The sequence below is a fragment of the Mesoplodon bidens genome, assembly GCF_964165515.1.
Source record: "Mesoplodon bidens genome assembly, chromosome: 4".
Taxonomy (NCBI): Eukaryota; Metazoa; Chordata; class Mammalia; order Artiodactyla; family Ziphiidae; genus Mesoplodon; species Mesoplodon bidens.
The window spans coordinates 35708015-35734453 of record NC_138160.1 but is presented as its reverse complement, the minus strand read 5'-3'; the positions used below and the strand labels follow the sequence as shown (position 1 = coordinate 35734453).

General features: G+C 38.6%; 1 protein-coding gene and 1 pseudogene across 2 annotated transcripts in view; one reads left to right on the top strand and one right to left on the bottom strand.

The window, feature by feature from the left end:
* Nucleotides 1-26439, top strand: part of OXCT1 (3-oxoacid CoA-transferase 1) — a 142943-nt gene that overhangs the window by 23511 nt on the left and 92993 nt on the right. The gene's annotated exons all lie outside the window — the stretch shown is intronic.
* Nucleotides 19054-19589, bottom strand: LOC308615625 (peptidyl-prolyl cis-trans isomerase H-like; annotated as a pseudogene). The gene has a single exon. The product of its transcript is annotated as a peptidyl-prolyl cis-trans isomerase H-like (transcript).

The following is a 26439-nucleotide window of genomic DNA, read 5'->3' as shown; positions in this document are numbered from 1 at the left end:
TCCCAATCTCCCAATTCATTCCCCCTGCTTTCCCCCCTTGGTGTCCATACGTTTGTTCTCTACATCTGTGTCTCTATTTTTGCCTGGCAAACCGGTTCATTTGTACCATTTTTCTAGATTCCACATATATGCGTTAATATATGATATTTGTTTTTCTCTTTCTGGCTTACTTCACTCTGTATGACAGTCTCTAGGTCCATCCACTCTCTACAAATGACCCAATTTTGTTCCTTTCTATGGCTGAGTAATATTCTATTGTAAATATGTAACACATCTTCTTTATCCATTCTTCTGTCAATGGGCATTTAGGTTGCTTCCATGACCTGGCTATTGTAAATAGTGCTGCAATGAACATTGGGGGTGCATCTGTCTTTTTGAATTATGGTTTTCTCTGGGTATATGCCCAGTAGTGGGATTGCTGGGTCATAAGGTAATTCTATTTTTAGTTTTTTAAGGAACCTCCATACTGTTCTCCAAGGTGGCTGTATCAATTGACATTCCCACCAACAGTGTAAGAGGGTTCCCTTTTCTCCATACCCTCTCCAGCATTTGTTGTTTGTAGATTTTCTGATGATGGCCATTCTGACCGGTGTGAGGTGACACCTCATTGCAGTTTTGATTTGCATTTCTCTTATAATTAGTGATTTTAACAAGCTTTTTGTATGCCTCTTGGCCATGAGTATGTCTTCTTTGGAGAAATGTCTATTTAGGTTTTCTGCCCATTTTTGGATTGGATTGTTTGGTTTTTTAATATTGAGCTGCATGAGCTGTTTATATATTTTGGAGATTAATCCTTTGTCCATTGTTTCTTTTGCAAATATTTTCTCCCATTCTGAGGGTTGTCTTTTTGTCTTGTTTATAGTTTCCTTTGCTGTGAAAAAGCTTTTAAGTTTCATTAGGTCCCATTTGTTTATTTTTGTTTTTATTTCCATTACTCTAGGAGGTGGGTCAAAAAAGATATTGCTGTATTTTATGTCAGAGTGTTCTATGTTATCCTCTAAGAGCTTTACAGTGTCTGGTCTTACATTTAGGTCTCTAATCCATTTTGAGTTTATTTTTGTGTATGGTTTTAGGGAGTGATCTAATCTCATTCTTTTACATGTGGCTGTCTGGTTTTCCCAGCACCACTTACTGAAGAGACTGTCTTTTCTCCGTGTATATCCTTGCCTCCTTTGTCATAGATTAGTTGACCATAGGTGCATGGGTTTATCTCTGGGCTTTGTATCCTGTTCTATTGATCTATATTTCTGTTTTTGTGCCAGTACCATATTGTCTTGATTACTGTAGCTTTGTAGTATAGTCTGAAGTCAGGGAGTCTGATTCCTCCAGCTCTGTTTTTTCCCCTCAAGTTTTCTTTGTCTATTCTGGGTCTTTTGTGTCTCCATACAAATTTTAAGATTTTTTGTTCTAGTTCTGTAAAAAATGCCATTGGTAATTTGATAGGGATTGCATTGAATCTGTAGATTGCTTTGGGTAGTATAGCCATTTTCACAATATTGATTCTTCCAGTCCAAGAACATGGTATATCTCTCCATCTGTTTGTATTGTCTTTGATTTCTTTCATCAGTGTCTTATAGTTTTCTGAGTACAGGTTTTTTACCTCCTTAGGTAGGTTTATTCTTAGGTATTTTGTTCTTTTTGTTGTAATGGTGAATGGGATTGTTTCCTTAATTTCTCTTTCTGATCTTTCGTTGTTAGTGTATAGAACTGCAAGAGATTTCTGTGCATTAATTTTGTATCCTGCAACTTCACCAGCTTCATTAATTAGCTCTAGTAGTTTTCTGGTGGCATCTTTAGGATTATCTATGTATAATATCGTGTCATTTGCAAACCATGACAGTTGTACTTCTTCTTTTCCAATTTGTATTCCTTTTATTTGTTTTTCTTCTCTGACTGCCATGGCTAGGACTTCCAAAACTATGTTGAATAATAACGGTGACAGTGGACATCCTTGTCTTGTTCCTGATCTTAGAGGAAATGCTTTCAGTTTTTCACCATTGAGAATGATGTTTGCTGTGGGTTTGTCATATATGGCCTTCATTATATTGAGGTAGTTTTCCCTTTATGCCCACTCTCTGGAGAGCTTTTATCATAAATGGATGTTGAATTTGTCAAAAGGTTTTTCTGTATCTATTGAGATGATCATATGGTTCTTATTCTTCAATTTGTAAATATGGTGTATCACATTGATTGATTTGCATATATTGAAGAATCCTTGCATCTCTGGGATAAGTCCCACTTGATCATGGTGTATGATCCTTTTAATGTGTTGTCAGATTCTGTTTGCTAGTATTTTGAGGATTTTTGCATCTATATTCATCAGTGATATTGGTTTGTAATTTTCTTTTTTTCTAGTATCTTTGTCTGGTTTTGGTATCAGGGTGATGGTGGCCTTGTAGAGTCAGTTTTGGAGTGTTCCTTCCTTTGCTATATTTTGGAAGAGTTTGAGAAGGATGGGTGTTAGCCCTTCTCTAAATGTTTGATAGAATTCACCTGTGAAGCCATCTGGTCCTGGACTTCTGTTTGTTGTAAGATTTTTAATCACAGTTTCAATTTCATTACTTGTGATTGGTCTGTTCATATTTTCTATTTCTTCCTGGTTCAGTCTTGGAAGGTTATACCTTTCTAAGAATCTGTCCATTTCTTCCAGGTCGTCCATTTAATTGGCAAAGTGTTGCTTATAGTAGTCTCTTAGGATGCTTTGTATTTCTACAGTGTCCGTTGTAACTTTTCCTTTTTCATTTCTAATTTTATTAATTTGCGTCCTCTCCCTCTTTTTCTGGTTGAGTCTGGCTAAAGGTTTATCAATTTTATTTATCTTCCCAGAGAACCAGCTTTTCGTTTTATTGATCTTTGCTATTCTTTTCTTTGTATCTATTTCTTTTATTTCTGCTCTGATCTTTATGATTTCTTTCCTTCTACTAACTTTGGGTTTTGTTTGTTCTTCTTTCTCTAGTTACTTGTAAGGTTTGATGGTTTATTTGAGATGTTTGTTGTTTCTTGAGATAGGCTTGTATTACTATATACTTCCCTCTTAGAACTGCTTTTGCTGCATCCCATAGGGTTTGGATCGTCGTGTTTTCATTGTCAATTGTCTCTAGGTATTTTTTATTTCCTCTTTGATTTCTTCAGTGATCTCTTGGTTATTTAGTAACGTATTTTTTAGCCTCCATGTGTTTGTGCTATTTACATTTTTCCCCTGTAACTTATTTCCAATCTCATAGCGTTGTGATTGGAAAAGATGCTTGATATGATTTCAGTTTTCTTAAATTTACCGAGGCTTTATTTGTGACCCAAGATGTGATCGATCTATCCTGGAGAATGTTCCATGTGCACTTGAGAAGAAAGTGTAATCTGCTGTTTTTGGATGGAATGTCCTATAAATATCAATTAAATCTATCTGGTCTACTGTGTCATTGAAAGCTTGTGTTTCCTTATTAATTTTCTGTTTGGATGTTCTGTCCGTTGGTGTAAGTGAGGTGTTAAAGTCCCCCGCTATTGTGTTACTGTCGATTTCCTCTTTTATAGCTGTTAGCTGTTGCCTTATGTACTGAGGTGCTCCTATGTTGGGTGCATATATATTTATAATTGTTATATCTTCTCCTTGGATTGATCCCCTGATCATTTTGTAGTGTCCTTCATTGTCTCTTGTAACATTCTTTATTTTAAAGTCTATTTTATCTGATATGAGTATTGCTACTCCAGCTTTCTTTTGATTTCCATTTGCATGGAATATCTTTTTCCATCCCCTCACTTTGAGTCTGTATGTGTCCCTAGGTCTGAAGTGGGTCTCTTGTAGACAGCATATATATGGGTCTTGTTTTTGTTTCCATTCAGTGAGCCTGTGTCTTTTGTTGGAGCATTTAATCCATTCACGTTTAAGGTAATTATTGATATGTATGTTTCTATTACCATTTTCTTAATTGTTATGCATTTGTTTTTGTAGGTCCTTTTCTTCTCTTGTGTTTCCCACTTAGAGAAGTTCCTTTAGCATTTGTTGTAGAGCTAGTTATGTTGTGCTGAATTCTGTTAGCTTTTGCTTGTCTGTAAAGCTTTTGATTTCTCCATTGAATTTGAATGAGATCCTCACTGGGTAGAGTGATCATGTTTGTAGGTTCTTCCCTTTCATCACTTTAAATATATCGTGCCACTCCCTTCTGGCTTGTAGAGTTTCTGCTGAGAAATCAGCTCTTAAACTTATGGGAGTTTCCTTGTATGTTATTTGTCGTTTTTCCCTTGTTTTTAATAATTTTTCTTTGTCTTTAATTTTTCTCAGTTTTATTACTGTGTCTTGGCATGTTTCTCCTTGGGTTTATCCTGCCTGGGACTCTCTGGGTTTCCTGGACTTGGGTGGCTACTTCCTTCCCATGTTAGGGAAGTTTTCGACTCTAATCTCTTCAAATATTTTCTCGGGTCCTCTCTTTCTCTTCCCCTTCTGGGATCCCTATAATGCAAATGTTGGTGCAGTTAATGTTGTCCCAGAGGTCTCTTAGGCTGACTTCATTTCTTTTCATTCTTTTTTCTTTATTCTGTTCTGCAGTAGTGAATTCCACCATTCTGTCTTCCAGGTCACTTATCCGTTCTTCTGCCACAGTTATTCTGTTATTGATTCCTTCTAGTGTATTTTTCATTTCAGTTATTGTATTGTCCATCTCTGTTTGTTTGTTCTTTAATTCTTCTAGGTCTCTGTGAAACATTTCTTGCATCTTCTCGATCTTTGCCTCCATTCTTTTTCTGAGGTCCTGGATTAATTTCACTCTCACTATTCTGAATTCTTTTTCTGGAAGGTTGCTTATCTCCTTTAGGTGTTTTTAGGTGTTTTTCTGGGGTTTTATCTTGTTCCTTCATCTGGTACATAGTCCTCTGCCTTTTCATTTTGTCTATCTTTCTGTGAATGTGGTTTTTGTTCCACAGGCTGCAGGATTGTAGTTCTTCTTGTTTCTGCTGTCTGCCCTCTGGTAGATGATGCTATCTAAAAGGCTTGTGCAAGCTTCCTGATAGGAGGGACTGGTGGTGGGTAGAGCTGGGTGTTGCTCTGGTGGACAGAGCTCAGTAAAACTCTAATCCACTCGTCTGCTGATGGGTGGGGCTGACTTTCCTACCTGTTTGTTTTTTGGCCTGAGGCAACCCAGCACTGTCGCCTAGAGGCTGTTTGGTGGGGCTAATGGTGGACTCTGGAAGGGCTCATGCCAAGGAGTACTTCCCAGAACTTCTGCTGCCAGTGTCCTTGTCCCAGCGGTGAGCCACAGCTGCCCCCGCCCCCCACCCCTGCTCCCGCAGGAGACCCTCCAACACTAGCAGATAGGTCTGGTTCAATCTCCTATGGGATAACTGCTCCTTCCCCCTGGGTCCTGATGCACACACTACTTTGTGTGTGCCCTCCAGAAGTGGAGTCTGTGTTTCCCCCTGTCCTGTCGAAGTCCTGCAGTCAAATCCCACTAGCCTTCAAAGTTTGATTCTCTAGGAATTCCTCCTCCTGTTGCTCGACCCCCAGGCTGGGAAGCCTGATGTGGGGCTCAGAACCTTCACTCTAGTGGGTGGACTTCTGTGGTATAATTGTTCTCCTGTTTGTCTCCAGATGAATTCTTGTATACAGAATCCTAGGAAAATAGTAAGTTGTATTAGGAGAAGTTCCTTATCTCACTGTTAGATACTGGTGTTACTTTAAGGAAGAAGGAGGCTAGTACAGCTCATTGCTTTGATGTGGTTCTCTTTGGAACAGTTGAATTAAGGCACTAACTGACTCTCCTTTGGACATCTCAGGGTTTGGGAGAGACTAGAATAATTTTAGAACCTTCCCAGGGTTCAAGCTCTGGGACAGAAATAGGTGCTTATACCAAAATCTTGCCATTTTGTTTATACATATTTGAACCTGAAAGGAGACTTCAGAATGATTCATTTAGGCTTTGAGGATCACTTTGGAACCACATTTTCTTGGGCATTTGAGATAGCTTTCCCATGGGAGGGCTTTATAGGAACCCATCCTGCGATCTGGAAATGAGAATATATGTTCTTGATTTTTCTTGTGATGCTAGTATTCTATCTGGCATTTTTCCATTCCTCCATATGCTTGCCCAAGATGGTATTTCATGGAGGCAGTGCTGCCATATGTTTGAAATAATCAAATGTTAGAGTTCTGTTTCTCTCTTGGAAAGTGATGTATATTATTATTATTATTATTTTTTTTAGTAGATAGCCCTAGTTTGGCTTCGTTTTTTTGTTTGTTTTCTTCCTCTTTTATGGAAGTATAGTTAATTTACAATGTTTGAAGTTTATTATTTTTAAAGTGCTGGGGCATGTGGTACTTTCAACACTGGCAGGGTGGTTTCTTTTGCAACGGCTTCAGTATATTTTCTGCATTTAAAATGGATAATGTGTTTTACTCTCTCTGTGCGATCTTTTTTTTTTTTAATAGGATCATCTTAATGACCTGTCCATTGCACACATCTGTAACAGTACTGAAAAAAAGCCTATAGCGTAGCTTAAAATAATTGATAGTTTAACTCTCTCTTGATTGTATGTACTTCTGTAAAACTGCCACAAACCAATATTTTTTCTCTGAGTACCATGGGACAGTATGAATTGTCCTGGGTGAATTTCTTTTTTTCCTTCTTTTTTAACCTGGTTCTTTTCAGCCAATCTTATCTCTTCCAAAAGCAGGAAGTGACTCTCTACTGTCTGAGAATTAATGTCGATATTAGGAAAGAGAGGTTCTCTGTCGGCATAAGGGAAGGGGAGATAAAATCCTTTAGTTGATCCCGCAAATATGATAAAAGCTGCCCTTCCTGTGTCCTAGAACAGACATCTCTGATTCACAGCATTCTGTCCTGTTAGACACAGACTCACATTAGGATCCCTTTCAATATAGTGCTGCTGATGGCCACTCCCAATTGATTATACCCGCACTGTCCAACTGGTAGCCACCAGCCACATGTGACTTTTAAAATTTAAATTAATTAAAATTAGATAAGGTAGAAATTCAGTTTCTCTTCAGTAACTACATATGCTAGTGACTATTGTGTTGATCAACATAGATAAAGAATATTGTCATCACTGGAGAAAGTTTGATTGGACAGAGCCTAATTGGAAGGATCAAGGTGAAATATATTTTGTCATTCTAGTTTAGAAATACAAGCAAAACAGCCATTTAGACAAGAAAATATTGTAAGCCTGATCCCTCTGCATGCTCATAGTAGAAGAGGTCCACATGCCTTTAGGTTGAATTGTAAGAACTTGTGCTCTTGGATGTAGAAGGTAATTTGGAATTGGGGATGATGAATAGATTGGGTGTCTTCTCATAACAAAAAATCTATCTGGACTGTGAGTTTTGTATTATTCTTAGTCTAATGACTACCCTGGACCTCCAGCTCCTCTTCTGTGCTATGTTTTGTGCACTCTTTTACCTGCATTGGCCTTTAGGACTCTGTAATTCTTTTCCTGTAGCCCCATCCTACTTTATTGTACAGTGGTCCTAGTGAGATGGATGATTATGAGCTGGTTTAACAGGAGTCTTCAGAGATCTTAAATTACCTGCGTATTTTCCTGCCTGTTAAATTTTAACAATAATAATAGTTACTATTAATCAAGCATTTATTATGTGTTAGTCACTGCTGTATTCTTCATGGTTATTGTTAATATTTTTAATGTTAACAATAGTCTTATGAGGTAGGAATCATTATTATCCTTGTTTTACAGATAAGGACTTAAAAGCACAGAGAGGAGAGGTTATATACCTGATGTCACACAGCTAGATGGAGCTAGGATAGAACCACGGAATGACTGATTCTGGGGTGTCTGCACTTTTCCACTATTTTATGAAATATTCTCAAATCATCATCAATGAATGGTGTTTCAAAATCTTGAAAGGTATTGAATCTCTGGACGTAGTCCATTTCAATGCTAACTATTAGAATCAAGCAGATTGGGAGTTTCTGGCCAATGTATTCGTCTACCCCCAGCTTTCCTTGCCAGTTATTCCAATTATGGTCTTTTTGCCTCCTGCACCATCTACCTCCAAGAGGACTTTGAGAAAAACCATCCTGTGATCAGTAGCCCTGTGGATTCATTCAGTCTTCCTCTTGGATTCTGTTCATTCTGTTGTGTCACCTCTCTGAACTGTGCAGCTTTTCACAAACTTCCCTGAACGTGGTGATTGAATGTCTATTCTTGTACTGCAGTATCTTAAGCCGTGGGAGCTTTAACAATGACTACACCCTACATTTCAGACAAAGCCTTTTTTTTTTTAGAACTCTTAGCTCACCTCCTTTCTCTTATAGATGAGGACATGGAGGACTTTTCAGTAGCAGGATCTGGGTTAGAGCCTGTCTGCTAAAGCACCACTCCACTCCCTGGTGCTGCATCTTTTCAGCCTTTCTCCCTGGTTACCCCCTATAACTTGAGCTTTATGGGAGGTAAGAGAGGGGTAGAACTATAAATATCTAAAATATTAATGATAATTCCCTCAGATATCTTAAAGTTTTTTTGCACGTAGAAGCAGGGTGGCAGGGGACTTCCCTGGTGACACAGTGGTTAAGAATCCTCCTGCCAATGCAGGGGACATGGGTTCAAGCCCTGGTTCAGGAAGATCCCACATGCCGCGGAGTAACTAAGCCTGTGCACCACAACTACTGAGCCTGTGCTCTAGAGCCCGCGAGCCACAACTACTGAGTCCATGTGACACAACTACTGAAGCCCACGCGCTTAGAGGCTATGCTCTGCAACAAGAGAAGCCACCACAATGAGAAGCCTGCGCACTGCAATGAAGAGTAGCCCCCGCTCGCCGCAAGTAGAGAAAGCCTGTGCACAGCAACAAAGACACAATGCAGCCAAAAAAAATAATAAATAAATAAATAAAAAATAAAGAAGCAGGGTGGCAAAGGAACATAAAGCTGTCTCTTGCTTTTTTGGTTTATAATTTCTCCTCCAATTGACAAGAGGTAAACCAGTATATTTATCTTGAATTGAAGAGAATGCCAAATTGGCCCTTGACGTGAATTATTTCTGGTTTCTCTAAAAGTGGGATATTGCTCCTTTTTGGAAAAATTTTGCCTTTCAAATGTGTTCTAAACAAACTTATGAGTTGTGGAAAACCAATTATGTCTGTTTTCTCCTTTAACAAAACCGATATGAATATTGCATTTGCATTCTTAAAACCTGCAGCCATTTGCATGTTTCGCAACAAAATTGTGACATAGTGAAGGCTGGCTGTCTCTTTCCCCGTCTCTTAAGGAACTGGGGCTAGTTACTTGGGGAAAATAGTACAAGTGGGTGCACATATGGCAAACATGCCAGAAAGATATTTCTCTTTTTAGGACAGACAGTGTTATTTCTGGACCTCCTCTTTGAGTGGGTGGAATCTTCCCTGATAAACTTCACAAGTTTAAGTGCAAGACCAGCCAGGGAACAACTCTTGGCATTACGTTCCATGTGTATGAGTAACAGCAGTACTGTGGAACTCATTTGGCTTTTGTAGGGGTCTGTTAACCCTTCAACTTCCCACGAGCCCCTCAGCCAATCTCCTGGGTGCATATCCAATCAGGCTGTGTTTCTCTGGGAAGTTACCTGTCTTTACATTTTTTTTTTTTTTAAAGCAACTTACAATAGAAAACTCAGGGGGAGGGGTGGGAGTGCTTCACTCAGGAGCCTGTTGATGCTTTGCCTCCTGCAAGGAACCTGGCATGCCCGTGCTGTCAGGGAAGGTCATCTGACTCAGCCACTGAAGGCTATTGAGGTTACCTGTGAACAAAATAACCCAGCTAGTTTCTTCAGGTGTGTGCCCTGGCTGGTGTTGGAAGAGGGCAGGGTTTATGCAAGGCCTCTTCAGCTATTTTGGCTAATTTCAGCTTTTAGTTAAGACAAACACATTCATTACCATGACTTCAATAAAGTTATTTTTATTATATTTATATTATGGCATATTTATATATTTGCTTATGAAAAAATTGTTCATATTACATGATATTTGATGCATACAAGTATTGTATACATGTAGCCTTTGTGGGTTATAAAGCACAATAATAAATTGAACACCTACGAACCCACCTAGGGTAAGGATTAGTGGATTGCTTATTCTCAGTTTCGTCTGCCTGCCTTTCCTGCAGAGAGAGCCGCTGTCAGGAATATTGTGGTTATCAGTCCCTTAAAAATAATTCTAAGTCATAAGGTATGGACCTATGGAAAATTATTTTCCAAAGACATCCTAAGACTTTTTGTTTAGAAGAGCCAAGCTTTGGGACCTGTGACTTCTGCGTTCTGTACTAGTGCCTGGCACATGCCATGTCTCCAAAGGAGGTTAACTAGAGGAAAAGATTAGGGGTACATCTGCCATCCTGCCAAGAAGATATGTGTTGTTCCTGATTGGTAGATGAGGAAAGGTGAAAATAGCAGTGTAAATGGTATTACAAATTTTGTTTTTAATGTTTATTATGAAGGCTAATGGACATACACAACAGTAAACAGAAGAGTGTAATGAACCCATCTGAGCTCGTCCTCTAGCTCCAATGACTGTCAGCCCACTATCACTCCTGCCCCATCTTCATCCCCATCTCCTGCCTCCTCTTGTAGTATTTTGAAATAATCACCAGATACTGTATCCCTCATGAGCTTACATTATAATGCTCAAGACTGACAATAGGTGCAATAAATAAGTAAAATATATATTATATTAGATATTAATAAATATTAAGGAGATGAAACAAAGCATGAAAAGGGACATGAAATGTCAGGAGAAGAAAGATAAATTTTGTTTTTGCCTTTGCTTTTTTTTTGTCCGCACTGCATGGCTTGTGGGATCTTAGTTAGCTGACCAGGGATTGAACCCGGGCCCTCGGCAGTGGGACTGTGGAGTCCTAACCCCTGGACCACCAGGGAGTTCCCCAAAGTGGAAGTTTGAATGGGTTGGTCAGTAACAGAAGGCCCCACTGAGATGACAGTTGAGTAGAGGCTTCCGGGAGGTGAGGACGCTGGGCGGTGTGAAGAGGAGCAGATGGAGCCTCCCTGGTGGACTTTGCGACTGGGGATGACACACTCCCCTTTCTTCCGTCTGAGGTGGTGGGCTGAGGACTCTCCTATGAGGGTAGCTGTCTTGAGAATCATGGCAGTATCTTCTTCCTAGGCTGTGTGAAGTGTGATTTCTGTTTTTAGTTCATTTGTAATAGTTTGCAAGATGACTAGGCCCAAATATGACTTTAAAACTCTGAGATGAATGGAGAATGTGAATTTGAGATTGGAGCCTCCTGACTTTTGTGACTCTCTGGCCCTGTTTGGAGAACTTTGTGTTGACAACACCTCATGAATTATCTTTGTAGAAGAAGTCAAACTGGTGATTAGTTCACTTTACACTAGGATGCGGGAATACAGTAGATTTTAACCATTCGACCTAATCACTTCAATGGATCCTGTGAACATTTAATCTCCACCAAGCAGGCCCAATTAGTGTATCGATGTTTTAGAGACTGGTTATCTTCCGTCCTGCTTCAGGAAAAATGAAACTGCCTAAGGGATAAACATAATTCCTTTCCTCTTAAGTTTCTTTTATTCTTAATCTTAAGATTGCTAATGCCTTTTGATATTACAGAGAAGCTCATAATTTTTCCAAGAGACGGTTAAAAGAAAAAAGAAATAGGTCTAAACAGGAAAAAATTACAGGTTCCATCCACCCAAGAGAAACACATGTAACCATGTTGAGAAACTTCATTAGACAGATGCAATGTCAAGCACACACATGCATACACAGGTGACCACTGCTCCATGCCTGTATGGAATTTATGTCCACGCACAAATTGCTGATTGACTTGGAGACATGATATTTATGAACTTGGCTGAAATGTCAAATTTGACATTCACTGTGTGAAGCATAATATAGTAAATGCCCTTCACTGCACTTTAGTATTTACCTGGTAATGCTCTCTACTTCTCTTCCTTAGAGAGAAGATAAGGACAGCACGAACCTGTTTAATCCTAATCCTCTTTACTTCATTCACACAGGCCAGTTGGGTTGAACACTCAACACAAGTTCTTTAAAAACACAGGCAGGTAAGAGAGCTATTTGATACAATACAAACAGAAGGAACACCCTCTTCCCACTAACCCCCCATGAAACCTGGGACCTCATGATCCTAAGGCATAATACGGTCACCTTCCCAAGTGTTAACTTTGGGGATGATGTGGTGAGCTATGGATGTCATTTACAATGATTGATTTTTAAGTCTTAAATTATATAATGTCCTTAATTTACATTTTTTTCTTTTTTCATTTTTCAGTTATAGGATTTTATTAATGCTTTTAGATTTCATTTTTTAAAAAGTGATTGCTATACCACTCTGAAAGAGATGTCTATAAATTCTTCATGCTACAAATTCAGCCAGATGTACATTGCTTTGACAGATGATAATATCCTTATACAACTAAACTAAATGAAGTGATTGACTCTACTTATTTTGAAGTATTAAAATATTTAAAGACAATTCATTCATTTCCTTGAATTTTCATAAAATGCAATACTGATTTGAGAATATTTCAATGCTAATGAAGGTGTATTTAGTGAAGATTTAGTTGAATATTTTGACAAAATAACCTTCTCAGTAATAGAATCACTATTCTGTTATTATTTGCTGTTTCTACCAAAGAAGCAGTAAATATAAAAAACATGAACTTGGTAAATGCCAGGTATTAACTTCACTGCATAATTATTTGTGTGTGTACTCTTATAGATTAATAATTCTTAGCCTAATGACCATTTACATCCAGAAGAATAGCAGAATAGAAGTATGGTTTGTTGATGGTAAAAGTTAAATCAAGTGCTAATCCTGACTTTTTATTTCTTGTTGCTTGGTAACAGTGCAGCAACTCTGTAACAGAGTTCCTTTATCTCAGCTACAATGGACTTCATTGCATTGTGGGGTAGCAATACCAACTGCAGCAAGTCATTTGTATGCCATTATCCTTCCAGAATTTTGTTGCTTTTTTTTTTTTTTTTTTTCGGTACGCGGGCCCTCTCACTGCTGTGGCCTCTCCCGTTGCGGGGCTCATGGGCCCAGCCGCTCTGCGGCATGCGGGATCCTCCCGGACCGGGGCACAAACCCACGTCCCCTGCATCGGCAGGTGGACTCCCAACCACTGCGCCACCAGGGAAGCCCTGTTGCTATTTTTTATTGTTAGTGCAGAGTTCCTAAAAGAAAGTCATTTTAATAATACATCCTCCTTTTTTGATGGATTGGTGAATTTTATTCTAGCTATTTTTGGCTTTTCGGCTTTGTGTCTATGATTTCTGAGGTTTCACAAATTTGTGTTTTATCAGTCTGTACAGTATTAACCTAGGCTTTTGAATTTCATTGTAAATATGTACATTCTGAGTGATGCTTCATTAGTTCTTAATGAACATCTTTTATCCTTGACCACCTAAGAGGGGAGAAAAAAATATCTGGGCAGAATTTTTCTTTCATAAAAATAGGACATATACCTCATCCTTCTCTAATATAGAGAATTCCTAGTTTTAGAACCTGCTTTAGGAAAAGGAAGCCTATTGAACCAGTGTGATTTGTTTTAAGTGAAAGGCTGATTCTTGTTGTGTATACTATATATGTTCTATATGCTGTTAGTTCACAATTATTATTTAAAACAAAGGTTGATAAACTATAGCCCGTGGTCTGTTTTTGTATTGTCTAAGAGTTAAGGAATTTTTATATATTTAAAGGATTGTTTAAAAAAAAAAAGCAATATGTGACAGAGACAGTATGCAGCCTATAAAGCCTGAAATATTATCTGGCCCTTTGCAGATAAAAGCTTGCAGACCCTTGATTTATGGTGTAGTTTCCATTTCTATAGTCTGAATATATTAAATGTCACTAAGTATTATTTTTTAAAGGACCAGTGAACTTAAGTAGAACTGAAATAAAATAATGATAACTGGTTTGAAGAGAATCAATGAAAAAATTAAATTGAATAATATGAATCTGTGTAGAAGTAGTGAAATGATTGTGCAGTTTGGTGGGCCTGTTTTGGGGGCAGCCATGAAGAAAGGAAGATTACATGTAGCAACTTGTTTATCTTGCCACAGTTTTTACAATTTCTTTACTAACTCAATGCCTTTGTCAATAAATCTGACTTTAATAAAATTGTGTAGTGAGAGATTCACTTTATTAGAAGCATTTTGCTTTTTCCTGCCCATTAGACTTTATGTCATACTTGAGGCCAGTTTCTTACTTATAATGTCTGTATCCTGGGGTGATGAGGTGAGGACTTCTCCAACTTGACCTGAGTCTGGCACTCAGCTGCAGCTCCTGCTGTCTGGCAGAGTTTCCAGGAGCTACGGAAATGGTCCAGAGTTGGAGTCATCCTGTGTCCCTGGGTTTTCATCTCCTCTGGAGCTGTGTCCCCCACATCCTGGAGAGAGGGCAGGAGAAGAATTGTGGACAGACTTTGGGCAAGGTGAGGCTCATTTTCTCAGCCTTCCAAACCAGGGCTTTTAGCTTCCTATTTTCTTTTTAGTCAGAAATGTGTTTGTAAGAGTTATCTGGCTATTTCTTATTTATTGGTAAGGTAAAGCCTGAAATCAGGAAGTTAACCAGGGCAGCCATGTGTTTTTTTATCTGGCATCAGTCTTCTTAAGCAATAGAAAAGGCTCCAGTCAGCCAAAATGTATTCTAGTGATGAGAGATAAAAGTCAATTTTTTACTTATTTATTTTTGCTGTGCTGTGCGCCTTATGGGATTTTATTATAGTTCCCCGACCAGGGATTGAACCTGGGGCCCTGGCAGTGAGAGTGCCAAGTCCTAACCACTGGACCACCGGAGAATTCCCAAAAGTCAATTATTTTAGCTAGACTCACTTAACTCCTCTTTCTTGTAAGCAAAGGCCCAGAAAACCCCATGCTTGAGCACCATTTCTGTATTAGTAGGCGTTTTATATTACTTTATATTTGTAATGCTTTATGTTTTCAAAGTGCTTTTACATATATTATCTCATTTGATCCTCTTAATCACCAAGTGAGGTAGGAGGATAAGCAGTTTTCTTATAATATTACAAATGAGGAAACTGAGAAACAGATACGTTTCTGGGAATAGATCACTGGGAAGTTGAATGGCTTAATGAAAAGGACATTTGAAAGATTTGGTTTAAGTCCTGACTTTCCATGTTTCCTCTGCCACTGTCCTGCCATGACAGTACTGAAGCTTTATTTCTGAGACGCTGAACATTTCTGAAAATGTCGGCATAGCTAAGTGGGCTTTTATGGGAGCTTTCACCTTATTTTAAGTGCAAATGGAAAGGGTCATGATTTTAGGTGTTGTATGTAGAATGGATTTTTATGGAGCTGTGAAGGGAGACAGGGTAGCCGATGAGGAGACCAATGCAACGGTCCAGGCAAGAGGTGATGGTGGCTTGGACTTGAATGGTGGAGTGGAAGTGGGGAGTGGTGGTGGAATTGAGATATACAGTATCTTGGAAGAGGAATCTTATCAGACTTGCTGATGCCTTGGATGTGGAATGCTGGGGTAGAGGAAAGGCAGAGAGTAAAATGATTCCCACCTGACTTGAGCAATGGTGTGACACCTACCAAGCTGAGGAAGCCTGGGAACAGCTTTTGGAAGGAGGAGTAACAAGAGCCCTGGCAGAATTGATTAGCTTTTTTAGGCATTCAAGTGGTGATATAGGTGAAGATGGACATGTATGTGTTATGCTCAGAGGAGAGGTCTAGAAGGGAGTTATACAATTGGGAATAATCCACATATATTTGATAAGTAGAGTCATGGAATAGAAAAGAACACTTAGCAAAAAAAACCTGAGACTAAGCTCTAGGAGTCTCAGTATATTTCTTTCTTTTTTTTTTTTCTTTCTTTTTGTGAACAATATCTGAGATTAAGAATCACATCTTTATTTACAATAGCCGGGACATGGAAGCAACCTAAGTGTCCATCGACAGATGAATGGATAAAGAAGATGTGGCACATATATACAATGGAATATTACTCAGCCATAAAAAGACATGAAACTGAGTTATTTGTAGTGAGGTGGATGGACCTAGAGTCTGTCATACAGAGTGAAGTAAGTTAGGAAGAGAAAAACAAATACCATATGCTAACACATATATATGGAATCTAAAAAAAAAAGGTCATGAAGAACCTAGTGGTAAGATGGTAATAAAGACACAGACCTACTAGAGAATGGACTTGAGGATATGGGAAGGGTAAGCTGGGACAAAGTGAGAGAGTGGCGTGGATATATATACACTACCAAATGTAAACTAGATGGCTAGTGGGAAGCAGCCGCATAGCACAGGGAGATCAGCTTGGTGCTTTGTGACCACCTAGAGGGGTGGGATAGGGAGGGTGGGAGGGAGACACAAGAGGGAGGAGGTATGGGAATATATGTGTACATATAGCTGATTCCCTTTGTTATACAGCAGCAACTAACACAACATTGTAAAGCAATTATACACCAATAAAGATATTAAAAAATAAAACAAAATAAAAAAAGAAATAGAAAAAAAACCCAATCACATCTTTGCCTCCCACTGGCACTGTGACCTTGGACAAATAAGTACTTTAGAATCCCAGCTTCTTTATAGCATCTCCTGTCTATTTGCCTATATCACGGGTCTATTTTGAGCGTCAGTGGGTTAGGGCATTGGTGTGTTTTCTAAAGCTCTGAAGTGCTATGTTCTTAGCTTGATCCCTCCTGCTGCTTTGATTAATGAACCTCAGGTGACTGTCCTCACTGGCCCAGTGACAGTGACTATAGGACCACCCCGTGGGTTGCAGCTGGCAAGGCACATCCTCCCTATCCTTTCCCTGTCATCCAGAGTTCTTGAGAAGTAGGGGAATTAAAATTCCATAATACCACCGACTTCTAAAATCTCAGGACATTATCAAAAAACTAATCTAGATTGATTTTTAAATATATTGTTAGCTTTAATCAGCAGTAAATTCATCAAAATCAACCTAAATATGTTGATCCCTTACATTGAGCAAATGCAGTGATGACTTTTAAGGTGAGCATTATGGACCCCTTATAGAAAGGAAGGTTCTTATAAAGCTGTCATTTCATTAGCTTATGAAATGACAGATTTATAAGTTGCATGCAGTCAAAAATTGATGGCCACTCTCTGCTGTCATATTTTAAATGGAGGATTAGCCAATGACCTATTTATCTCTTTTTGTACTTTGGTGCAAAAGATTCAGATATTCTGGTTTGGGATGAAAACTAACCTTTGTTCCCTGATGAAACATGCTTGTACTGAATATCCACCTTGAATTCTTTTCATTGAAAGTAACATTTATTGTTTTAGGGGGCGTAAGAGAAATGAAATGAATAAAGAGGGCCTCAGATATTCATTGATGCTTCATGTTCAACTAAATGCACACCACTACCTGCAAACGTCAGAGAGACTAAGGGTCAAGAAATAGACCCTTATTTCTTTAGGATGCAGCACACTGTTACATATAAATAAATTAGTCTGCAGGTGTGTTTTCACTGCTTCCTTATGAAAGCTTTGCCTTACTGAATTTTCACAGACTCAGGAAAAAGTATGTTTTATTTAGTTTGTTTTTAGATGAAATGGTTTGAAACAAACAGTTGGTTAATTTGGGAGAAATAATGAAAGATTAGAAACCAAGAATGACTTAATTGTTAGGAAGTACAGTAGTCCCTCCTTATCTGGGGTTTCACTTTTCACAGCTTCAGTTACTTGTAGTCAACTGTGGTTCAAAAATATTACATGGAAAATTCCAGAAGTAAGCAATTCATAGGTTTTAAATTACATGTTGTTCGGAGTAGTGGATGAAATCTCACCCGCTCCAGTTCTGTCCCACCTGGGATCCCCAGCCGTCAACATCTGCTCCTGACACCCAGCCATCAACATGGCTTGATGATCCAGGATGACATGGAGCAGATGATCTTTCTTCTCATACATCGTCAGAAAGTCAGTAGTAGCCTAACATTACATCACAATGCCTATATCATTCGCCTCACTTCATCTCGTCACACAGGCATTTTATCATTTCATGGTCACAAGAAGAAGAAGGGGGAGCGCAGGATAATAATGTAATTTGAGAGAGAGCAAGACCACATTCACATAACTTCTATTATAGTATATTGTTATAATTGTCCTATTTTATTATTAGTTATTGTTGTTAATCTCTTTTTTTTAATAATTCTACAACATTTCTATTTATTGATTGATTGGCTGTGTTGGGTCTTTGTTTCTGTGTGAGGGCTTTCTCTAGTTGCAGCGAGCAGGGGCCACTCTTCATCGCGGTGCGCGGGCCTCTCACTGTCGCGGCCTTTCTTGTTGTGGAGCACAAGCTCCAGATGCGCAGGCTCAGTAGTTGTGGCACATGGGCCCAGTTGCTCTGCGGCATGTGGGATCTTCCCAGACCAGGGCTCGAACCCGTGTCCCCTGCACTGGCAGGCAGACTCTCAACCACTGTGCCACCAGGGAAGCCCTGTTGTTAATCTCTTATCGTGCCTAATTTTTTTTTTCTTTTTTGGTTGCGTTGGGTCTTTGTTGCTGCATGCGGGCTTTCTCTAGTTGCGGCGAGTGGGGGCTACTCTTCATTGTGGTGAGCGGGCTTCTCATTGCGGTGGCTTCTCTTGTTGCAGAGCACAGGCTCTAGGCGCATGGGCTTCAGTAGTTGCACCACTTGGGCTTCAGTAGTTGCAACACACAGGCTCACTAGTTGCAGCATGTGGGCCCTAGAGCACGTAGGCTTCAGTAGCTGCAGCACGTGGGCTCAGTAGTTGCGGTGTGTGGACTCTAGGGCACACGGGCTTCAGTAGTTGTGGCCCATGGGCTTAGTTGCTCCATGGCATGTGGGATCTTTCCGGACCAGGGATTGAACCTGTGTCCCCTGCATTGGCAGGCAGATTCTTAACCACTGCATCACCGGGAAGTCCCATGCCTAATTTTTTTTTTTTAAATGAGCAACTTTATTTACAGTTGAAAACTGAAACACAGAATCTTGGCTTCTGAATCGGTGAGGTCTCTTGATCAAATGGGGCAGCAGCAGGCAGGCAAGCAAACACAGGGGCTAATCCAGATTATCTTACTCAGGAGCATCACCCCGAGCAAGGGAAGGCCTGATTCAGTCTTCCTCTAGACTGCATCTCTCCACACTGTGAGATCACCACAGGCAGCTTGGGCTTATTGTTGGGGCCTGTGGGAACATTCTGAATCCTTCTCATCACCAGAAGTCCATCAATGATTTTTCCAAACATCACGTGCTTCCCATTAGCCAATCACATTTAGAGCAGGTGATGAAAAACTGGCAGCCATTTGTACTGGGACCACTGTTTGCCATGGAAAGCAGGCCTGGAGCTGAGTGTCTAAGGTTAAAGTTTTCATCTGCAAACAGCCCCCGGTAGATACTAGTGACTCCAGTACCATCTCCATTAACAAAATCTCCACCCTGAATCATGAAATCTTTTATGACCCTGTGGAAGCTGCTCCCTTTGTAACTTGTTGGAACACAATCTTTTCTGAATTGTCCAGTGCAGAACTGCCTAAAATTCTCAGCCATCTTAGGCACAACGTCTGCAAAGAGCTCCATCTTCATGCAGCCAACTTCCCTTGTGTTCTACCCAGTCCTTCCACAAGCCAGTGCCTATTTTTTTTAAAAAATATTTATTTATTTATTTCGGCTGTGCTGGGTCTTAGTTGTGGTGTGTAATCTTTTAGTTGTGGCCTGCAGACTGTTAGTTGTGGCATGCATGCAGGATCTAGTTCCCCGACCAGGGATCGAACCCGAGCCCCCTGCATTGGGAGTGTGGAGTCTTACCCACTGGACCACCAGGGGAGTCCCTATCATGCCTAATTTAAAAGTTAAATTTTATCATAGGTTTGTATGTATAGGAAAAAACAGTATATATAGGGTTTGGTACTATCCACAGTTTCAGGCACCAACTGGGGGTCTTGGAACGTATCCCGTGTGGATAAGGAGGCACTCCTGTAATGGTTTTCTCTTCTGTTCTTCATTCCGTGAAGAAACCAAGACACTCGTGTCCAGGAGTATAGGTCGCCTTCTCTCCGATTTGGCTTCTGAAATTTAATGTTAATTTCTGTCACTGAATAACTAAGCCCACATTCAATTTCTTTGAAGAGAATTTTAAATCCAAATCCCATGGGAGAGAAGTTAAACAGGAATCTGAAGAACTTAGTATCTCTTCTGTGCTTGCTGTGAAAAGGAGCTGGGTTATTAATTTAAAGAAGCTATTTTAGTTTCCTTAATAATTATGGGAAAGGATACAAGTTTTGCCTTGTATTCTGAAAAAGTTCTTTTCAATTTAGAATTTCTTTTTAAATTTGGAAAAGGTTTGCTGGCACAGACAAAACTCAGGGAAGAAAAATTCATTATTACGAAACTCAGACAAATACAGGTTACCTACAAAAACCTACAGGATTAAGGCTGTTGAGTTTGAAAGTTTTGGTATAATTTAAATTTCTCTCAATTTGAGGAATTTACAAAGCTCATTCATTTTGAGAATTGGCATCTCAGAAGTGGAATTAGACCCTTAGAAAGAAAGTAAATATTAAATGGTATTTTAAAGCCAGTTCCATAACCCAATTCCTGCTATAAAAAGTAGTTTAGCTGCTGTTTTATTTATAGATAGTTTTCCCCAATGCTTTTGGCATTATGTTTGCACCCAAAAAGTTTTCACTTACTTTTCCTTTTTGTTGGTTCATATTTTTAAATGTACAAAGTAGCATTTTATATATGGATTAATGAGGACTAGATTTTATAAGGAGAGAGCAAAATAGATTGGAAAACTTTTCTTCATAAAATTCATTCCCAGGAAATAGGAGGGGCAGTAAAATGGTCCAAATAGAATAGATACAGCTAGGGTATGCCTACACAAAGTGGAGTAGACTCCATAATTGAAATGTTTTCAACTGTGGCAATAGCAGGTGAAGGAGATATAGCCTAATGGTGATAAAAGCAACAAAAACAACAGCAGCAGCAGCAAGTACTATTTATACCGTGAACTTATGTGCAAAGCACATAAGGTCATCTGTTATAATAACCCAGTGTGGTAGGTTTTATTATCCTTATTCTATAGAGGAAGGAAATAAGGATAAGGAGAGGCTTTATGATAAAGCTAATAAGGAAAAGTTAAGATCTAAAAACACTTCTTTCTGCCTCCAAAGCCATGTTCTTAAGTATAAGTGAAGAATGATAGGTGTATTTTAAGGTACATTTTGTTTTATACCTTGTAGTGTTAACATTTAAAATATAATTTATTACCTCTTTAAGGACAGGGGCTTAGACCTTTAGCTAATTGAATTTTTCAGCCAAGTATAGCTCCAGCACAATGTTAATACTTCCATAAACACAAAATTAAAAATCATTCAGAAATGTTAACCTCTTAAAACTTATAAAATCGGATAATCTCCTGAAAGCTGTGAAATGAGAGCCTTCACACTTGAGAAGGTAGAATGGTTCCCCCCAGTTAAAAATGATGTAGATGATATTATACAGTAGTTTGAAACCAAGATAGAAATTTTAGGGTTCTGTATAATAAATACTGCTGATGATTACCTACTTAAAAAATAGGAACTTCCAGTTTCTGTTCTGGCATCTAAGTAGCTTAGTAGTCACCACTCCTGTTCTCACAATAAGAAAGTGAACAAACTGAAAATCAACAGAACAACAATTTGTTCACAATAATAATAATGTATTTTAATAATAATGTATTTCATAATTATAGCTTATGGATGAATGAAATGAATGATAGCAATGTTTTAAAGGACAGGAGGGAGAGATAAGAGTACTCTGTCATAGGGTACTTGCACTACCCGTGAGGTGGTATAGTGTTATCTGAAAGAAGCCTTGGATTAGTTGTAAATGTATATTGCCAACTCAAGCATAACCACTAAAAAGGGTAAAAAGAGAGGTATACAGTCAGCTGTATCCATGGGTTTCACATCCACACATTCAACCTGAATTTGCTGATGTGACACTCATGGATACAGAGGGCTGGTTGTAATGAACATGCTAGGAGAGGAGAAAAAATGGAATCATATAAAAAGCTTAGTTAAAACCAGAGAAGGAGGGACTTCCCTGGTGGTCCAGTAGTTAAGACTCCACGCTTCCAATGCAGGGGGCCCTGGTTTGATCCCTGGTCAGGGAACTAGATCCCTCATGCCACACCTAAGAGCCTGTATGCCACAACTAAAGATCCTGCATGTTGCAATTAAAAAAAAAAAAAGATCCCACATGCCGCAACTGAAGATCCCGCATGCGTCAGTGAAGATCCTGCGTGCCACAACTAAGACCTGGCGCAGCCAAATAAATAAATAAATATAAAAAAAACAGAAGGCAGAAAAAGATAAGACAAAAAAGAAACAGCAAGGACAACAAATAGAAAATGTAACGACTATGGTAGATGTTAATCCAACTATATCAATAGTCACTTTAAATATTAATGGTCTAAGATACACCAGTTAAAAGACAGAGACTCTCAGATGGAATTAAATGAGACCCAGCTATATGTTGTCTATAAGAAACCTGCTTTTACGTATATTTTTTGCAGCTTTATTGATATATATAATTGACATATATAGCATTGTATAAGTTTAAGGTGTACAACATGTTGACTTGATACACTTACATATTATGAAATGATTACCACTATAGTGTTAGCTAACATCTCCAGCTCCTCACATAATTACCACTTCCTTTTTATGGTGAGAACATTTAAGATCTGCTATCATAGCAAAACCGACTTCAGAGCAAGGAAAATATCAGAGATAAAGAAAGACATTCCATGATGATAAAAGGACCAATTCTTAACAAAGACATAAGAATCCTTAAAGTGCATGCCGTGACAGTGGTTCTTTTTTTTTTTTTTTTTCCACACTCATTATGACCTTCTGAGATACCAGCACCAGCTGCCCCACGCCATCTTCACAGCAGTTTGGGTCCCAGCTCTGTGCAGCCCCTTTCCTAAGCATCGGTTCAACCACTTTCTTTTGCTGCTCTTGCAGTTACTATATCTGTGTCACCTCAGTGCTTCCTTTTTGCCTTTTTAGTTCTCTAATTCCTTATTTAAATTTCCTTTATTAAAATAACTGACAAAAATTCACTCAAAATGGACCATAGACTTAAATGTGAAATGCAAAACTATAAAACTTCTAGGGGCTTCCCTGGTGGCTCAGGGGTTGAGAGTCCGCCTGCCGATGCAGGGGACACGTGTTCGTGCCCTGGTCCGGGAAGATCCCACGTGCTGCGAGCGGCTGGGCCCGTGAGCCATGGCCGCTGAGCCTGTGCTCCGCAATGGGAGAGGCCACAACAGTGAGAGGCTCGCATACCGCAGGAAAAAAAAAAAAAAAAGCCTCTAAAAGATAAGAGAAAATCCAGGTGAACTTGGTTGGGTTTGGCAATGCCTTTTAAAATACGACACCAAAAGCACAATCCATGGTCAAGACATCTGTACAGACACCTCACCAAAGACAATATACATATGGCAAATAAGCAGATGAAAAAATGATCAACATCATATGTCTTTAGAGAATTTCAAATTAAAACAATTCGATAGCAATACACACCTATTAGAATGACTAAAATCCAAAACACCGGCATCACCAAATGCTGGTGAGAATGTGGACAACAAGAACTCTTTCATTTTTGGTGGAAATGTAAAGTGGTAGAGCTGCTTTCGAAGACAGTTTGGCACTTTCCAATAAAACTAAACATACTGTTACCACATAATCCAGCAGTTGCATTCTTTGGTATTAACCAGCTCTCCTGGTTGGAACACTTGGAAGATTAATAAATTGCCTGTTTTTGTTTTCATATAGAATATATAGTGGACTTGTTCACACTCTGAATCTGAGCCATTGTTGAATTTGATATTTGATTTCTTGTATTTGTCCAAATACCCAAGAACTATTAGTCCTGTGTTCTGACTTTCACAAGGAAATAAAAGTTTCATTCTTTCAACAAGTTACTGCATGTGTGACCATGTATAGATAAAAACAGTATTTCACTTAAATGTGGAAAATGGACAATTAGCTAGAAAGCCATTCTAACTGCACACTGGGTCAAGTTCATAGCTTAGGAAACCTACAAATTACCACCTTCAGAGTTGCTTGGGAAGTTAGTTAAAACGTGACTGTTAAGTTCACAAATGATAAGGATTGCTATATGAGACACAGTGATTATCTTAGATGATCCCACAATGTAGTTGCTGAGATAGGACTAACCTGAAATTAGAAGTTGTATATAGAGCAATGGGTGCTAAATTTAATGATAAAGATAGTAATTGCTATGGTATCCTGATGGTTGTTTGCATGGTTTGTGGCTCTAACCTCAAAGACGCCCTTTCTATTTCTTAGCCTTGTTTCTGTAGATATTTATATATGGTGGATTGTAAATGAAGAATAAGACTTCAGGTATTTTACACTCTGTCTTGGCTCACAGGTCTAAGGACATTTGAGTGGGGATGAGCCAAAATGGGGTGTGGAGGCACATCTTCCATAGAACCAACGGCCTTGAGGGAAGAAATGGAATGGATGTCTCTTGGTTTGATTTTCTTACTTCCTGTTTGTTACCTATGTGTTTGCTTTTATAAAATTAGGATCATATTTTATATTCTTTTTTCATTATGTAAAACATTAAGAATGTTTTTGGAAGTCACTAAATGTTCCCCAAAAGAGGATATTTTAGTAGTTATACTCAAATTTATATTAACAACTCTATTGTTATACTTTTATGTTGATTTTCCCTTGCTATTATTAATAATGCTATAGTGAATATCCTTGTTTCAGTGTATGTATAATGATTTGATGAAATTCCTAGAAGTGGATTTTTGGGGTGTGTGCCTCAACATTTTATCAGCTTTTGATAAATATTGCTGAATTGTTCTCTAGGAAGGTAATTTCAATTATAACACCATAATGATATTTAAAAGTATCATTTTCAGCCATTGTTGATAATATGGATATTATACTTAATTTTTTTTTTTGGATAATCTGCTAGGTGAAAAAAGCTGTCCTGTTTTTGTCCTGTCCTGGTTTTGATTTGCATATCTTTGATGACAATGGAGTTGAATATTTATTGGTTGTTTGTATTTTTTGTGATTTTATGTGTTGTTATAAGTATTACTATCATTATTTGACTGGGAATATCTAGTATTTCATTTCCAGGTGTTCTTTGGTCATGAGTTGTATAAGAGGGAGAAAGAGAATGTGCAGGATTGTGGTTGACACGTGAGCTCTGGAGTTAGGCTTTTTGGATTTGAACCCAGCTTCCTGAGGGATCCCCCAGCTGCTGGTCCCCAGGCAAGAACTTGATTGGCTATAGCGAGTAGAATATATAAGGAGGAGCATCTTAACTCTGAGTTATGGGAGTAAAGATGGATAAGGCTCTCAGAAAGAAAGTAACCATGGCTGGCAGCTTACCCCCAGAACCCCTTCCTAAAATAAGGTGTGAGTCAAATGCTCTGTTGATTGACTGTTTTGAGACAGCTCTCTAAAACTTACAGTCACGGTTTCCCACAAAGTCACCTCATTGCAAATGAGGAGATAGATCTGTTGAAAAAAGAGAAGGGAAGAAAGGGTAAGAGGGTATTTCTAACATAATCTAATGGTTTTGGAATCTTTACCTGTGATATTCTCTCTCAAAAGGTTATTGAATAATAAGGCACAGTATGCCCGACATAAATTGAGGAGATGCACTCTTATGAATTGTCTTATTGGAAAAAAGGCCAAAAATTCCATTTATTTATTTTGCCTTCACCTTTATTTTAACTAACAATTTTTGACCTACTTATCAATTTATTCCATGTTGGGCTTAAGAATTTAGCTTGTGATTTTAAAGTCACTCCTATTAAAATAGTAGTGGCTTTCCTCACTCCTTCCAGAGACCTTGTCAAAAAATGTTCTTTTTTCCACCTCAGATACAGATTTAGCCTACAAATACTGAAGTGATAATTAGGGCTTATGCAAGATTGTTTCATTTGAAAAATTAGCTGCTTTTTTTTTAAAGATTTACTTTCCAAATCTTTCTAGTTTGAGAGTATAGCTAAAAAAAGAAGGTATTTTAAAGTCATGGCTTACATAAATGATTTAAGTAAGAAATGTGTGAGAGGAAAAATGAAAAACATTACTCATTTACCCCTTTTGTGTAACTGGTTGTATCTCTTTTAAATGCATTTTTGCATGTATCATTATTGTAGCTTGAGCATCTAGCATGTCAGCCTCCTAAAATTAGAATATATTCAAATTTCTCAGTGGCCTTTTCTCAGGCTCCTAGAAAAGCCAGGTGCACAACCAAAGATTAGTAAAAGTGAGAGAATGTAATTGCCAAGGTGTTGAAAATTTCTGTCTGGTGAGAAGCCACCGTAATCAAAAGAAACTGCCCTATCTAGCAACATCAGTGAAGTTGGACTCTCATATGAGATCTTTGAAGTATGAAGGAAATCACATTTCTTTTTTGTTCAGATTAG